This window comes from Pundamilia nyererei, unplaced genomic scaffold, assembly GCF_000239375.1.
Source record: "Pundamilia nyererei isolate P.nyererei 1_Seehausen unplaced genomic scaffold, PunNye1.0 scaffold00021, whole genome shotgun sequence".
Taxonomy (NCBI): domain Eukaryota; kingdom Metazoa; phylum Chordata; class Actinopteri; order Cichliformes; family Cichlidae; genus Pundamilia; species Pundamilia nyererei.
The window spans coordinates 612,459-629,777 of record NW_005187422.1 but is presented as its reverse complement, the minus strand read 5'-3'; the positions used below and the strand labels follow the sequence as shown (position 1 = coordinate 629,777).

General features: G+C 39.0%; 1 protein-coding gene across 7 annotated transcripts in view; it reads left to right on the top strand.

The window, feature by feature from the left end:
• The first annotated feature begins 3,579 nt into the window (after positions 1–3,579).
• foxp1b (forkhead box P1b) overlaps positions 3,580–17,319 on the top strand; it is a 145,160-nt gene continuing 131,420 nt past the window's right edge. For 5 of the 7 annotated variants that reach the window (XM_005726610.2, XM_013909215.1, XM_005726611.2 and 2 more), the window contains exons 1-2: positions 3,818–3,961; positions 7,882–7,957. The gene's annotated coding sequence lies outside the window, so the exon portion shown is untranslated. Of the gene's footprint in view, positions 3,757–3,817; positions 3,962–4,540; positions 4,666–7,881; positions 7,958–17,319 lie in introns of those variants that run through there. The other 2 variants (XM_013909211.1, XM_013909212.1) reach the window with 2 other exon arrangements.

The following is a 17,319-nucleotide window of genomic DNA, read 5'->3' as shown; positions in this document are numbered from 1 at the left end:
CTACGCTGTGGGCTCTTGCTGAATGAAGCTAGGACAGCCACTGATGTTTCTTCATTAGTGACAGTTTTCTTGCGTCCACATTTTGGCAAATCCAACACTGAATGATGTGTCACATGACCCTCTTCCTATTGAAGAAACAAAAGTTGTATCCAAGATGGCCGACTTCTAAATGGCCACCATGGTCACCACCCATCTTGAGGAGTTTGCCCCCTCACATATACTAATGTGCCACAAACAGGACTTTAATATCACCAACCATTCCCATGTTATTATGGTGTATCCATATAAATGGTCCATCCTGTATATAGTAATGTCATGTGTGTGTATATATATGCCATTTTAACAGAGCATTATCTTACTAACTTTCTGGCTCACAAAATTTGAAAACATATAAGGCCTGTGCAGTCTTGCCATTCATATTTTCAGAGGCAGTCTTTGGTAACCTAACCCCTGCTTCTTCTTCTTCCTTTTATTCATTTAACAGTTCTTTATAGGTCATTATCTGTACACTTCCTCCTCAAGTCCTCTTCCTTTCATCACACTTTCAGTGCTACAGCCCACGGCAGCAAGGGGAAAAACACCGTATGAAAGCCATCTGCCCCTCCCGTTTGAAATCAAGAGGAGCTCCTATTCATTTGCTTAATTACCTAATTAACAGAAAGCTAATTACTTTGTTGTGTGCACGCGTATGTGTAGAGAGGCTGTTACGTAACTGATAGTGATCCTCAATTAATTTGTAACTACACTCCATCAAGTCGGGGCCTTAATCCGCACGACACATCGCCAGCATGACACCAACAAAACAGGATAATAAATTCCGACACAGGCACATGGCTGCTGGGCTCTGCTGAGCTCATAGATCCAGTATTGACATGCAGATCAAGCCCATGAAGGAATAGAAAGCTGGGATTGTGTGTTAGATTAACGCCATAAGACTTTATAGACATTTGGATTTTTATCTTTAATTACACCAGACAATCATGTTTACAACCTTATGTTAATCAAATGAAAAGCTGCAGAAAATACAACTCAGAGTAAAGTGCAACTCCTATAGGAATTTTGTGGTGATCATGTAGTTGCATCACAACGAGAGTGCAGACACATTCAAAAGCCAGATGTGCGTGTTTTGGGTGTCAAAGTTTGAGTCTGACAGTTTAGTATTTGAACTGAAATGCAGTGTAGGCTCACAGGAGGCTCTTCATTTTAGGGCCCACAGTGACTGATCTGTCTGTGAATGCTTATAGGCTACAACAGGTAGCGCACCACAGAGACGTATGCTCGCTTGTGTGAAATCTTATCTTTGGTTTTGGCCATTTGCCTGCATTTAATTGTTTTTATTTCTTCAGTTGTGAACACTTTGGTTTTAGAGGAAGGTCCCGACATTATAGTTAAACACATAAATCCTGCTAGTTTGGATTCAGGAGACACCCTCCCTGCTTTTAAGATTAGGCTTTTGATAAATCATGTAGTTAGTCCTGCTTTCTTCCCCTCATCCCCAACCGTCATGGCAGATGGTTGCCCTTCCCTGAGCCTAGTTCTGCTGTTGTTTTTTTCCTGTTTAAAAGAGATTCTTCCAGTTGCTTGTTCATAGGGGGTCATCTGATTGTTGGGGTTTTCTCTCTATCATTGTAGTGTCTCTGCCTCCGTGATTTGGTTCTATACCAATGAAACTGAATTAAAATGAATTGAAATAAACTGCTCAAAGGACAGCTGTCTTGTGCTCTGGCCTTGAAGGGCTGTAAATTTATACAACACCCACGAGCTACATGCTATAATACATACACTGTAAACAAAGCATTTTTAGAACATCATCTTTTTTCTATAACTTGCACTTGTACACTTTACTGATACAGTTTATTTAATAAAAACTAAACACAAAACACAAACAAAATTGGGATCTTATTTTACTCTCTTTAACTCTTTTATTTTAAAAATGAAACCTGTTTGTTTTTCTTTTTTAATGTTTAAAGCCTTTACAGACCTAGTTTATGTGAAGCATTTCAAGAGACAACAGGAAGTAGTTGGTAATGCTGTATTTTCCTGTTTGTTACTGTCACTATGAAGTAACAGGGACAATGTCAGCTCACTGTGACTTTTGGTGCACTGCTGATGGTGTCAGAGGTAACTGCAGCAGGGCAGAAGATCGCCTGACAGTCTCTCAGTAACATAAGAAATAAGAAATGTGACATTTAGGTGCAGAACTGTAGACAGCAGCCTCCTGCAGGCAACACAGGAATATTATTAGGATCATGGCACAGTGTTTTTATTTGTGTGGAATAATCAGTGTTTGGTGCCAAGTCAGTGAGCAGTATATGTATTACGCTCAGTGACAGACACCAGACTCCAGTTGGTGAATCGCAGGAAAACTTACCAGGCAAAAAACATATATAAAAATCTTTATCATCATTAGTAATGGTATATTAAAGGTTTAAATGCTATATTATTTTAAATACCAGTGCAATGGGATGCTTCAAACTTACAAAGTTTATGCCAAGACTTAAATAACAAAACAAAAAAGCATATATTAATGGATTATGAATATCAGAGAAGCTTGTGGATATGAAATTGTGCATGTTTTGTTAGGGGGATTGATTATATGAAGTCAAATATCAATAACCTCAAATTCGAGTGTTTGTTCAGTGGAAATATTAGAGTAATTCGTCTCATGACAGTGTGCTACCAGAGGGTGGCGCTCTCTACTAAGAAACAGTCTCTCATCAGAGGTCCATCAGCAGCGCTCAGCTCTGATGCAGCCATGATAAATGCAATGTCCTTTACAGTGAAGTGAGCTGTGCTTCTCCAATATTGATCAAGGCCAAAAAAGAGGAATGAATCAAAGAAATTCAGAGTATTTTCTGAGGGCACATTAATGCTGCCTTACACTCAGCGTTAACTGGACACTTAAACCTTCCCAGTCTCTTCTCCAGGGCATTTGAGTTGTGGTTGCATTTGTATAATTGCTTTTGTGTAAGAGTGAGCAAAACTTTTAAACCAGAACAGTTACTCCAAACAGTGAAACAACTTTGTTGAAATGTAGGTGTGCTGACATTCCCTTTAAAACATCCAGAGGAGCTGGCTTACATGTTAGAAAATGATATGCAGCCCATACTGAAAAGAACCTGGACTTTGATTATCTATACTGTCTGTACTGCCCACCACCACCATCAATGCTTAAAATTCCTCAAAGCTGGAGATTAAAACATATATGATGAGTATGTCAAAGCATTTATCTCTTTTTTATTAAGTGAGGCTTTGGAAGAGTTATGATGAACCATAGATCAGAAAAAAATAATAGTAAAATAATAATTTTTTAAAAAAGACAGGAGAGTTTTTCTGAAATAATAGAAGTTCATTCAGCCTCGGTTATAATTAGTGAGCTTAGAGATTTTAGCTTTTCTGACAGCCCCCTCTCTCCTGTCACATTTTCAGCTAAAACTAATGCATATCATTACATTTCCCCATAGAAAGGACCTACTAAGTGCTACTAAGTGCTACTGAAATGTACTTGTGACTATGATGTTAGGATCTGCAATGCAATGAACGTTGTTTACCTCAGGTGGATATGACGTCACGGATTTGGAAGATCAAAACAACAACATCCAAATCAGCGATTCTTCCTTTTTTTTCCTCCTTCTTTTCACAGCGTGTTAAAATCTAATAAGAACATTAAGCAAGGAGCTCGTGCCTTTTCCTGCGAGAAAGACTGGCAGGCAGCGAGTGTGAAACTCCACATTTCGCTTTATTTCGACGCCCTCGGTAAGATTATCTTTTAAGTTACTTAGTTAGTTCCCCCCCCTCCACCTCCCGGGCGGAGTAATATTCACTGTTTACTGTGTGATTTGTTGTTGCACGCATTCTCGGTACACAAGCTCGCGTGCACGGCTTCGTTATCTCATACTAGCGAATCGGTACCCTCCGCGTGCGCCCTGTTAGCTGCTGTAAAGCGTTTTTTTCCGTTCTGGTAAGTTTCACTACTATTCTAATGTTAACGTTAGCTTTGCTGTTTCGTGTCTAGATACCTGCTGCGGCTGCTGCAGCTGCACTCGGATACTCGCACCGAGTTTGTCTCGGTTTTGTCTTGCTGTTTGCCGAATTGTTACAAATAGCGAAATAAATATACACCTGTATTATTATAACGTAGGGCGATAGGTAGCGCCGTTTTAATGCAGCTGTGCCGAGCGGCTTTTACAAGAATATCTTTACGACTCTATATTTACCCTCTGCTTTTTTGTTCTTTTTCTTTTTTGGGAAAAGTTGGGTTTCTAACTTAGTTGAGGCTACTCGTGAGACCCCGGGGGGAAATGCACCTCTCGTCCAAAAAGTATTTTCAAAATGAATGCTACATGTTTATAACGTGCTGCTTAGCAATGGCCGCTAACAGACCGTAATTACTACGCTACATATTAAGGATGCGCTGTAAAAGTTGTTTTTTTTGTTAAACTTTACACGGTGAAGGGGAAGTTTTGAGTGCCGTGATTTTTTTGGAGTGAAACCAGGGATGGAGCTTTTTCCCCACGTGTTAGCTGTGCTCCAAACTCAGAAAGACCGGAGGAAGTCAGAAGTGTAGCAAGCCCTCAACTTTGAAAGTTATCATTACTTTTATTTAGCTGTCCATCAGTTGCGTTATTCAAGCGTGTTCTTTCGGTGTGGCTTCCCTGCTCAGCGGTAAGGCTGTGTACCCAACACAAGTAAAAGCGGATATTCATTTCGTAACGTTTCATTAACACAAAGGAATTACGGAGTTAATTCCTAATTATGGCTGTGGTAACGTAAAATAGCGCTTTGAAAGTGTTAAACGTTATATATTTCAACTTTTATAGTGGTTTGCACAGGATGTGAGACAATGGTTGTGTTGAATAAGATGTGCTGTGGGTTACAGTTGAACATTTTCATAAATGTAAATTGGCTGGAGCTGCGATCACTGTACGGAAAATGGAGATTGTTTTGTTTGTTAATTTAATATTTGCAGATCAAGTTGTTGCAATAGTGTAGTTAAACTTTTTTTTAAACTAATAGACAGTAACATTATCATTTGTGCAAAGGAATGTTGTACAGCACAGTAGCATTTAAGCTCACCTATTGCAAACACGTTAAAACATTTTCTTAAAATTATTTTAACGTGTATTTTTAAAAGGGGTCTTACAGGCAAATAAGCACTATTTACAAATACAGTGGATAACTAATAAACAAATTATCTGATACACTCAGTCTGTATTAATTTTTAATATTAGGCAGAATTAAAATAGTGCCAAAAATTATTATAGTTTTTTTTTAATAACTAAAGTAAATAAATATAAATAAATAAAGTCTTGCCCTAATGTTTCATACATTAAGATTGCAGCTGACAACTAAAATCTGAAATTTTACAAAAGGGAAACTGCAGCTTTAACAACTATTGCTGGCAGTGCTCCCTCCTTCTTGGTCTTTGGATTAGTCATTGTCTGAGGGGAAAAAAACACTTTTTTGTAGGAGAAGTAAAGTAAACAGCCTCCAACAAGCGAACCTTGACAACCCAGATTAAGGAAAACATTGGAGATCAAACAGTGCTGCTGCTGGGCTGTTGTCATGAGCTGCCTGAGAGAGAGCTGCAGACTATTTGAACAGGCACTGGGGTTTGTGTGCTCACTTATGCAGAAATGGACCTTCGCAAATGCTGACCCAGGTTTCCCAAAAAAAAGAAGAAAAAAGGAAAAACTCAGGATGAACTTTCTTTGCAACTTTTCTAGGGCCTGCTGTTTGACACGGCTATTACATACAGACGTTCAACCTTCTGCTGTTTCTGATGGGAACGACCTAAGTGTGTCCCCCACGCCTCCGTCTACAAATGAGAAAGACTGTACTTTCCTGCTCCGTACTGAAACTGAATAAATTGAGTTGGCGAGGGGGATTTTAAAAAAATAGCTTGAAATTTGAGGAAGAGCAGCTGTATGCATTGTAATGACGCAAGATGCTTAACACACCAATCTGTGATTTTGTATAATTTAGAAAGCCCTTGTTACTAGTTTGGCCTCTTCAGGCTTGGGTAAGGCTCTTCTTTGTAGAGAGCTGAGGTTCAACTGGTAAGAAAGTAATCAGTCACTCATGCATTCAGTGCGAGGACTCCCATCCCTGAGTGGAGCGGCCCTCTCTTTCATCTGACGGCTCAGTATTTGTGAACACACATTGAAATACCCTGTGCTGGGTACAGAGGGGCTGTAAACTGACTGTGCACCCGAGCTCGCAGCTGAATGATAAGGAGAGTTATTTTCGGGTCCAGTGTGGGAATAAGGTTCTGCTTTCACTATATTGTTTCCTTCAGATTTATTTGCCTGCTTCACCCCTCATTTGATTGCAGATTACAAGACGCCCTCAAAACCAGTTGCTCGAAACCTTTTTTTTTTCTTCCACAAACCAAGACAAGTGACAGATGAATAAAAGGGAATTTTCTGGTAAATGAATTTGTCGTGTGATTTTTGCATGTTTGATTCACACGACACAAAAGGGGGAGAAGAGTACCGGCAATATGAATATGAGTGTAGCATGCTCATTAATGCCGTGTTACATGAATGGATAACAAAGGAAAGCAGAACAATATTTCCAGGGTAAAGGTTAGTGTGTCCCGGCCCCTGTGGCGCGGCCCCTGGCAGACTGTTCTCTGTGACAGCAAAGGCGATTGGTCAGAGAGTGGACAGCTTCAGGTGAGCTCTGCGCAGCTCCTCGGTCTCTATGGAGACTGCCAAAACGCTCAGGATGGCTATTAACTTGGGCAGCCATTAATTACTGTCTTCTACTGTCATCTGTCCTTAATAAAGGCAGGGATGCTGACAAAAAAATGTCATCCGCCTGCATGGGAGGAGAGAGAGCATGCAATTACAATCAATTAACTTGAGTTACAAAATGAATTTACTACTGGTGTTGTGTTTTAGGAATACAGTGCAACATTGGAGCACAGCCTGTTTATTGCTGGGAAACAAATTATGCTTGAGCTGTTTAAATATATAAGAATATTTACTTTATCCTCTATGGTGTTTTTACATTGGATTTCAAAATAAAATGTATTTATTTTAATCACATAAGAGAAAGCAAACAGGAACAAACAATTTAAGAGAAGGGACACTGGTGTTTTTAGGAGTGCAGCGGAACCCATCCACATCTATATATTTTTAATAAATAATCAAAATATTCCAAATTTAGCTAGTTATAAATAAGTGAATAGACAGTGTTATGAATTGTTGCTGGTAGACTTATACGAATATCCAAACAGTTTAATATGATAATTGTGCTCTTATTCCTACGAGTCCATGTTTTTCTCTCGAGCTACAATGCAGTAGCTTAAAAATCAGAATTTCCTCTGTAATACAACACCACAGAAGGTTTGGGGAAGGATGCAGGTAAGCTACAAACATTTTGGTCCAGACATGAGGGGCTCAGGCATATGCTGCAAGCTGTGCTCAGCTGCCAGGCTGAACCTCAGCACCTGTTTCTATCAGCTGTCCAGTCTGTGTGTGTGTTTATGATGTTGCACGGTTGGGCTGATAATATCATTTTTTAGGGATTTTTCTCCAAAATGTATTGATAATCATTCACACAGATTAACTCACATTTTCGGCTGAATTTAATCAGGCTTTTTTTTGTGTCAATGAACCGTATTTCTGCAACATCCCGGTTTGTTTTGCTCACAGATTCACTCACACATTACTCAGTAGCTGTGACCTGAACATCAGTGTAACATTATGATAGAAATATGTTTATTATTAATATTTGCCAGTGTAGTAACAACATAATAGCGTATTTGTTTTTTACACTACCTAAAGATGTACCACATATGTGTGTGTTTTGAGTGTATATAGGTTGTTTACTGACCCCCTAGATAATAACGTGCTGTTCTGTTTGTCATTCCAGGACAACATGGACAGGAAGTGAAGCCAGCTCTGAGAATAATCTAAAGCCACTTGTGACAGTTTGTGACATCAGAACTGTAAGTGGTTCTCAACTCTGTTAAAACTTCCATAGTTTATGTAGACACTGACTTATGTTTGAAGCCTCTCTCTGTGTGTGATTTGTCTCGCAGATAAGTATTTTTTCCTTACAGTGTGAAGTGATGTAGACACTAACGTTTGTTGCTTTGCTTGTCACTGCAGAAAAAAGATAAAACCGTAATCACAGATGAACTAATTTAATGTTTGGATAGAATATCAGGAAAATCCTGACGTCAAAACCTGACTCAACCATCAATGACAGCAATATGATCTAAGTTACTATGCCATATATCAGCAGCAGTGAATCAGGTGCAAGCAGAGAGCTAAAGTAGCATCGAAGAAGCTAACAGGAAAATCTCAGCAGTTTGGGGGGTTTTCACGCTAGTTATGTCAATAGATTTCATGGCTATGTTTGCCAAAATTTGAAGATAACCTGCAAACTGTGGTCAACTGAAAAACTGCAGTGATGCTTTCTTTCTCTTGGTCTCTCTCAGTGTTTTTATGTTTTGTGTTTACTGCACTTGTGGTAACATTAAGTGTTGTTGCCAGCTCTTTTAATATTTTTCACTTCATTCGTATCCTCTCTCCACTCCACGTAAACGTGTGTGTGTGTGTGTGTGTGTGTGTGTGTGTGTGTGTGTGTGAGGAACAGTAAAATAAAGTGCACTCAGACTGAGTGGAGGAAAGGTGAAACTACACTACTATACATGACCGTAAATAACAGCTGCCTACACTGAAGTGAGATTAAACTAGTGCAAATGAATTCGATGATTAAGATGAATACGATTTCTAAACTTTGTATTTGTTTTTTTTCTCTTTAAAGTCGGTAAAATTGATGTATTTATTTGTTACTTTTTATTTTACCAGGTTTGGAAAGCAGTGTCTGAGTCAAGACCAATGTTGTCTTAGACAGTCCCACTCTGTTTCTCACAGTGAGGAATGCATCTTATTTACACCTAACCACCAACGGTGTTAAATTAGGACATGGTATAATGGAAAAAAAGGTGATTGGGTGCATCCCTAATGGTTACTGTTGAGATAAAAGGGTCAGCTGTGTTGTAATTCCAGAGCTCATATGATGCAGGGTGTTAAAAAGTCAGCCTGTTTCACTGGTGTAGGAATTGTGATATTTATCTAACGTAGACGTGACTCAATACAATGTGAAAAATCATAATCCAAAAATTGTAATAAATTAAGGCAAAAAAAAAATGTTTTCAATATGTCAGTGGCAACTTGTGTGGTTTAGTATCTTTAAGCTGACTTCACTAGAATCCGTTTTCTAGTTGAGCCATGTGGTTAGATCTGCGATGTAGTTTGTCTGTTCGTGAAGAGTTTGATTCTTGTGTTGCCACGCTGTAATTTTCACTTTTTATCTTTGGTGGCTTTTCATGCTATGGCACAGATTTCTCTGTTCATGCAGAAGAAAAGGAGACTTTACTTGAATCGCACTGTGTAAATCTTAAAACCTATCCAAAGCTGGATCTCTAGCACTTCAAAATAAAAGCTTTCAGGGCTTGCTTGTAGATTAGATCAATACTATGGTTTGTGGGAATAAGAGTAGCAAAACTGACATTTATTGATAGGAAAATGTCACAGACTACTATTTAAGCCTCTGTAAGTATAGTAGGGATATGAAAAAATAAAATAATAAAAATATAAAATGAGGTTGCAGGAGAAATTTTTTTAGGGCCTCATCTTTGACTTCTTTGCTGTGTTTTCACTTGCCAGTCCAAGCGTAATAAGAAACATAACATGGCAGAGCCTGCTCTTCCATCATCATTGCTGGGTGGAAAGTTGGTGTGCTTTGATCATGTCTTTTGGGCGCATCACTCCGGCTTAGCCTGCTGCTCGCTATGTGATAAGCCATCAGAGTACTCAGATCTGAGCCGGCAGCTCCGTGGGCTTGAGGAGAGACAGGAGAGAGTAATGGAGATGAGGAAAGAGCAGCAATGCAAATTTTGTTGACAGACTGTTGCTGCAGCTGTTCTCCTTGCCTTTGAATTCGACAATGTTACTGTCCCACTTCACTCATCTGTGAAGAAAAGGCCACATTTCATTTTTAAGTCCATTCTCAGTCAACAGCACCATCACAAGCTGTATTTTTTCACCCTGTTTGTAATTAAAAATACCTCTAATTAGAGTCTCATACTAGTTGTAAACACGTGTGATTTAATTATTTCACAAACTGCTATGCTCAGATGTACTGTAAGTGCAGTTAACAGATACAAGTTCACTTTGATGTTGAATGCTACCCCTTTCTCTCTGCTTTCCTCTGTTTCTGCATAAAACATCATTTTGTACCCCCATTATGAAACGGCGCTCCTAATTGACGGGTTGTTGCTTGTTTATTTGATATATATTTACCAGCTGGGAGGTAATTGGGAAGCAGTAATTACCCAAGATGCAGTGCAGCGCTTAAGCAAAGGTGCTACCATGCTGATGAGTCTGGAGCACAGATGAAAGTATGCAGGTTACTATTATCATCCTAGCAAGCTGTTTAAACACTTGACAGCTGAGAGCAGAGATGGCTAATTGGGCCTGTGTCCCTTATACAGCCTCATTGTTTACTATGATGATGTACAGTGTGAGATCAAACACACGATACTTTCATCTTTTTTTGTACAATTGTTAATGGCATACCTTAGGAGATAATAGCGACAATAAAAGGCCAGTGGACGTAAGGGCCTTATGGATCCGTAGTCCATCGGGATGATGTAGCTCTCTCACTGATAATGGCCTTGTTAACTGAGATTCATTACTTCTTCATTCAGAGTCCCCTGGATATTGAGGAAGAGTGTTCTCAAACTATTGTTTTTGCTTCGGTGAAGTCATTCTGATGTGGTTTTGTGAGCTATTCATGGAAAGCGGTGACGGTATCTTCCCTGACTCCTGATGATTCAGTTGACCTGAGACTGGGGCGGCGCGGGTGGTATTTGACTTTTCTTTTGCTACTCAATTCCACTTTCACACCGAGTCTCGCTTTCTCTCTCTCTCAAACACACAGACTTTCTTTCAGTCTCCAGTTCACTCCCTCTGACAGTTCGAAACTCTCACCTTGTTTGTGTGCAGGCTGCTGTTGTTTGGTAGCCCGCTCTCCCAGTAGATCCTCAGATGTTGTTGTTGTTTGCCTGTATTGGTTGGAGTGTGTGACTTGCATTTGCCTGGCCTCCTTGGAGGGAGTTTGTTTTTGTTCTCAGTGTTGTAAACAGGGTGGGGCTCCATTCCCAAACCACTCAGTTGGAGATGGTTATTTTCACAGGAGTTATTTCTTTAATCATTTTGGTCAATAGATTAGCCAGGGCTGGAATTATGTGTTGAAGCAGATAATGTGGATAGCCATTTGCTGCATGTGCTGACTAGATAAACACTGTTGTTTTTGTGATTAAAGTAGTTTTGTTGATATCGCTAACTTTGGTAGTACTGGATGATATTTTTTTATGCATCATTCCTTTTTTTTTTTGTAAACAAAGCAAAGTTACACAAAGTTACATTTTACCACAGTATAGTGTCTTCAGATGATACTGTCACAAATGAATTTAGACAAATTGAATGAAGTCTACACCCAGTGTTTTTAAAATAACGTTAATTGTAATAAAATAATTTACATTTAAATGACTAACATATGAATAGCAAGATAATAATGAAAAATTTAAAAGGAGATTGTGGGAAAACAGTGTATAATTTCCTATTTAATATTTCCATTGTGTGCGACAGTATTTGCCAGTTTCAAGTAGTTACTCGTTTTTTTTAATGTTTTTTTTAAACCAGAAAAAAGATTTACGTTATTTTCAGCTGTTGTTTCATTGAGGGTTTTTTTTCAATAATATTTTAAATACCAAAAAGCCACAATGAACTCAAGTCCCAGCCACGTCCACAAAGCAATTATTATTAATTTCATTGTAACCAATTGGCGAAACATGTCTTGAGTTTGGCGTTTCTTCAAAATGCAAGTTTGCAATTTACACAAAGTTGCTGAATTGCGGCGGGAAACAAAAAACCAGACGTTGACACTCCTACAGCCACAGTTGTTTTGAAATAATTTTAGTCTCATATTTGACTTGTTCTAGACTCCCAGTCTCTATAATATTTCCGGGTTTGTGTTTATCAGGTGTAAAGTTGAGATCCACAGAGATCCTTGTCAGGTATGATACATTTGTGGCTTTCACAGAGCGGCTCAGCATCAGAGGTTGCAAACGTGTGTAAAGTCCCTTTTCGATGGGAGGCGGCAACCGCAGTGGCTGTCGGTTATCCTGCAAAAAGTAATCAAACGGCAGCAAACAAAGCAGTGCACTAACAACCTGTAATAGCGTTACACACGGCAAGTGGCACAGTAAAATGGAACGGAGGTGAACTTGGTCAAATCTGTACCCTGAAATCTGAATGCAGTGCTTTGTCACCCTGCAGTGTCAATGCTGCACAGTTACTATCAGAGTTGTTAATCCTGAGACGAATGCTACAGCACTGTTATATCATCATGTAAGTCTAAACATTTCGTTGATTTGTTTAGTATGTGGGGGTGACACTAATAGCGTTTCATGAAATTGGTGTCATGAAATTAGCTGTTGATCTATTCATATGCTTGTTTTATTTCCAGTTTGTTCAGGTATATAATTTATGGAACAGAGCTCTCTTAATAAAATTAAACAAAATATAGTATTGTAGTTTAAATAATGTACTTTTATTGTATCTTCAGTGCTGTCTGAATCGTGTAGAAGGTGCTGTAGCAGCATTTCAACGGCAGTATTTCTCTGTTTCCTAAGACCAGTCGGCTTTCTCTCTTGACAGTAAGCGTGCACGTGCACATTGTGCTCAGGTGACATAACAGCACGCTAGAACAACAGGCACATAGCTCATTTGTAAAACGTGACCTGTGAACAAAATGAGTGTTTACGGTGGCAAGAAAAAGACAGCAGCAAAAAGTAGTTGTAAAAAAAAAGGCAGACCTTAGCGATCAGCTTCTTTACAAGATTTACATAAGCTCTTAAATATCTCTCATAAATGTGCAATTGCAGTTGATGTGAATGGGGACTTGGGTAATGCAGCTGGTCTAAAAAAAGATGGAGACAGAACAAGAGAATGAGTGGGTGAGTCACAGAGAGAAACTAAACTAGAACTGAAACCTATTTGTTGCTTATTTTGTTCCAGGTAGTAGAGTTAAAAGCATGAGAAAAAGTCTAATTGTGTACTTAAGGAGTGATGTGAACAGCACGTCACTTTCAGGTCGCAGTTTCTGCAAAAAGTGACGCTGGGAACGCCAAAGGCTGACTTTGTGTTTATAGTGACTTATGTACCGGTCAAGCTTACAACACATTGAAACAGTGTGCATAAAAAAGCAACCAAATTCTTTTCCCATGCCAGGTTTCCTACCAGACAAACAAACAAAAACAAAACACACACACACGTATGTATTATTCATTTCACTGTATATACCTTTAATACTTTTGATAGAATCACTGAACGTATTTGGATAATTTCCTTAACTTTGGACTCGAGGCTGTAAATGACTGAATTTTGGAATTCAGAAATCAAAAGTCGAGGCCTCTCGAAACTAATGCCTCGTCATAACTCAAGAAGTCATATGCTGAGAATTTCACACAGAGTTTTTAACTTGAATTGATGTCCTTTCAACTTCCTGTTCTGCAAAAACACTTTCTGGCAACTTTTTTTTCAACAGGAATAGAAGGGGGAATTGTAACCATAATTCACATCTGTTGTGCTACTAAAACCACCTACACAAGGTGGGCTTGTGATTGGTTTTGTTTCTCTATTTATTTGTTTTTCTATTTTTAGCGTGATTACTCAAAAGGCTATGGATGGATGTGAGCTTAAGCTGACTGTAGCAGTGATTCTGTTTTGCATCCGTATCTGTACTCTTGATCATTTCATTTCATACTTTTTGAAACACTCGTCAAATCGAAATTAGAAAAGTAGGTGAAAATCATCTACATGTACTCTAGAAAATATTATAAAGGAATTCTAGATATTCTTTTGGGTCCAGGGTCTCACACAAGTCGTGCTTTTCTGCAGTGTGTGAAAACTGACTAAAAGTCCAGACATTGTGAAATGTAAGACTAATAAGAGCGATACTGGCAAAAGACATCAAAGTACATTCAGTGTCATGCTCCATGGTTGCTTTCCCTCTAGCTCACGGCTGGTACAATTTACATTTTATAGTTTACAGCCTTTTGTCTAAAAATTTCTGCACCTGTTGTAAATGCTATAAATGTAACTTAAGCAATTAGCTGTTTTGAGTTATTGGATATTTTTCTGAAAGCCTTTTCATGTTGTGCATAAGGGGTGCATGATGTACAAGGTTTTAATGTGTTGACCGATCAATTTCTCACACTGAAAACAACTCATAGTGAGAAATGAGTAAATCAATCTTTTCATATCCTGCTACAGAGAGGAGCCGGGCCAGGCTTTTGAGTGCATTTCTGTGTACTTTATATGCAATTGTATGCCGAGATTGAAGGGCTAATTCAAAGAATTTTAATCACTCTGACAAACCCTCTTGCAGTGTCATCTTTTTTGCAAATGCCCTATAAAATGAATAGATGAGCAGTCTCTTTTTAGAGCATAATGGCTGCATTAGAATATGAGATGGATAGTAGATGAAAATTCTGAATCCTACATCTACGCTTTCTCTTTCACTCAGTCACTCTGATCTCTTTTATCAATAGTGATCCTGTTTAAAAGACCTTCCAGGGCACAGTGAAGTGTTTAGTTCAACCTCACATAGACAGAGCAATGGAAAAAGCAGAGGTGAGAACAATTTGAGCAATAAATTTTAGAATCACTGATGCAGGATTGACTGTTTCAGTACAGGATTAGCTAATGCATGATTTCATGCTCTAGAAGCAATAATAGATTTGTTTTGTTTTTGCCTTCAAATCCCTCCACCTTCATTGATTGCAACGCCACACCCTCCTACCAGTGACCATCATAGTGACAGCTTTTTTTCCACCAAGTGAGATCATGCCATTGGAGACTGTGAGTTGTTCTCATCAGGGTCAACCACATAATGCCAGTCAATATGTAAACAATGGTGGAGACAGTTTCTCATAGTCTAACTGACATTTTCTTGGCTGATGATTCATCTGAAGATGTCATCTCACAAAGTGTTTTCAGGGTGCTCTGTACTTAGAGAATGAATATTTCACTCCGTGATCTCTGTTCACCGCATTCACTGCCATATGCAGCGTATGTTAGTATCACAGGCTGTTCACGGCAATTGACTTCTTGTCTGGACTCTGGTCCACTGTATTCCTGACATCAGAACAGAAGTTCTTGTCTAAACAAACTATTATTGCTGACAGAATGGACCTATTTATTTTTATTTTTCATTTTTACTGTAAACTTTCCAGTCCCTAAAACACAAGCAAAACCCCTGAAGAAATGGAGTGAACATCAGAAGTGGCTCTGATCATGTCCAAACCCTGAATCTCTAAAGATAACAGATAAAACGTTGTTTAATTTGTTCTCCACTGCTTTTTAAATACGATATTTCCTTCTCTAATTGGTGATATGCACAGATTTGAGCATTTAATTGCAATAGATGCACTATTTTCCTGTGACAGCCTACAGTAAAAAGAGTGAAAACACCCGTAAAATGAGTTTCAAAGCACTCCTCCAGCATCATCTAAAATGTTTATTCATACTGAATAGATATCAGCATGTGTCGTTGAATGTGTCAGCTGACAAATGATGAGAAACTTTAGCTTAGAGCTGCCAGAAATAAATATATTTCTATTTGATTTTTTAAACACACAAATAAAACCACAAGGGTAAATGAGTATTCACCTCAAATTATTCAGTACAGGATGTTTTGGTTTGTGATGACACTTCCATTCGGTTTGCCCTGTGATTGATGTCAGAAGTCTTTCAAAACAATAATGTAGAATGCACCACCAGAATCCACCTGAACATTTTTGCAGTTAGCAAGTTGTTTTTGATCAGATGACAGATGGATGATTTTTATCAGATGGTGGCTACGTGCTACTATTGAGAGAACGATTAACAGGCGTTGTATTATTTACTAAACATTTTCGTTATCAGTATTGGGAAATAAGAAAACATATGCAGTGCTAATTCACTTACAGCCACAGAGTTGTTGTTGTTGTTGTTGCTTCACCGGTAAACGTTTTAACCCCTTAGCAGTCCTACAAATTTACAATTAGTCCCCTAAACCATCCAATGTACCGTGGGCGGTACGTCCGACTGCTAACAGGTTAATATGCTAATGATGTTGTGTTGAGGACACCTCCACATAAGGAGTAAACGTAGGCGCCTTGTATTTTATCCTCCTTTTGTTTGTTTTTTTGCTTCTTTAGATGGTGTCAGCTAAAGGCATGTTTCTGATATAAAGAGCCCTGTTACTGAAGTTACAGGAGGCAAAGGAGTTTCCTTGCTTTCATGTTGTGAGAGTGAAACCACAGATATTTTTCTGCTTTCTCCACTCGTGCTAATGTAAATGATTTGCATGGAGTTTGTCCCTGCTGATTAAGGCTGTTTGGACTGTTCTTCTTTGGAACCATGCCAATTGAATTTTCTGCCTTCTAACACGCTTGGAGAGTGGGGAATATGGTTCTCATTGGGGCCTGAGGCTTGATCTCCTTCTAGCCTCCCCCAGTCCTTTCACATCACTCTGACAATTAGTAAGCTCGACCATTCCCAAATGACACACGTAATTAAAGAGTTGGCATTATAATTACAATATGCTTATTGTCTGTTTATGGGTTCTGTGAAGTGCATAATGCACTTGGAGATTTCTTTGGTGTAAATGGATTTAGGGCTCTTAATATACTTGGTGGCAAATGTGATTTCATGTGGTTAACATCTTGAAAAACCTCCTTTATCAGCCCGCTGACAGTTGCTCGGTTTGTCACGCATAAAACACAGTTTTGGCTGAAAGAAAAAGGTGGCACCAGAAAAAAAAAAAAAATTTAGTCATGGGCTTTTAACAGGTACAACAGTAAATGCATGTTAAGTAAATGATGCAATTTATTTCCTTTTTCTCATTGCCAGATTGGCTGCCACGGGACCTCTGCCAGCTTTAAATAAGTGGTACACAGATGGTATTCACATGGTGCCCACTTGGTTACAAAACGGTCCCAGGGAATAAAGCCCTGCCACAACAACCATTAGGTCAGCTGGTGAGCCTGTTGCTTTTGCACTTTGTGTGTACAAATGGGTTAATGTTGTGTCATTGGGCCGAATTCTTTGGTTAGCACGGCTCGTTCTCCGGGCTCCAAAGTGAAATGGAAGATGCACTGGTGAAGGCTGGGATAGAGAAGTAGGAGAGAGATCCTCTCCTCTCCTCTCCTCTCCTCTCCTCTCCTCTCCTCTCCTCTCCTCTCCTCTC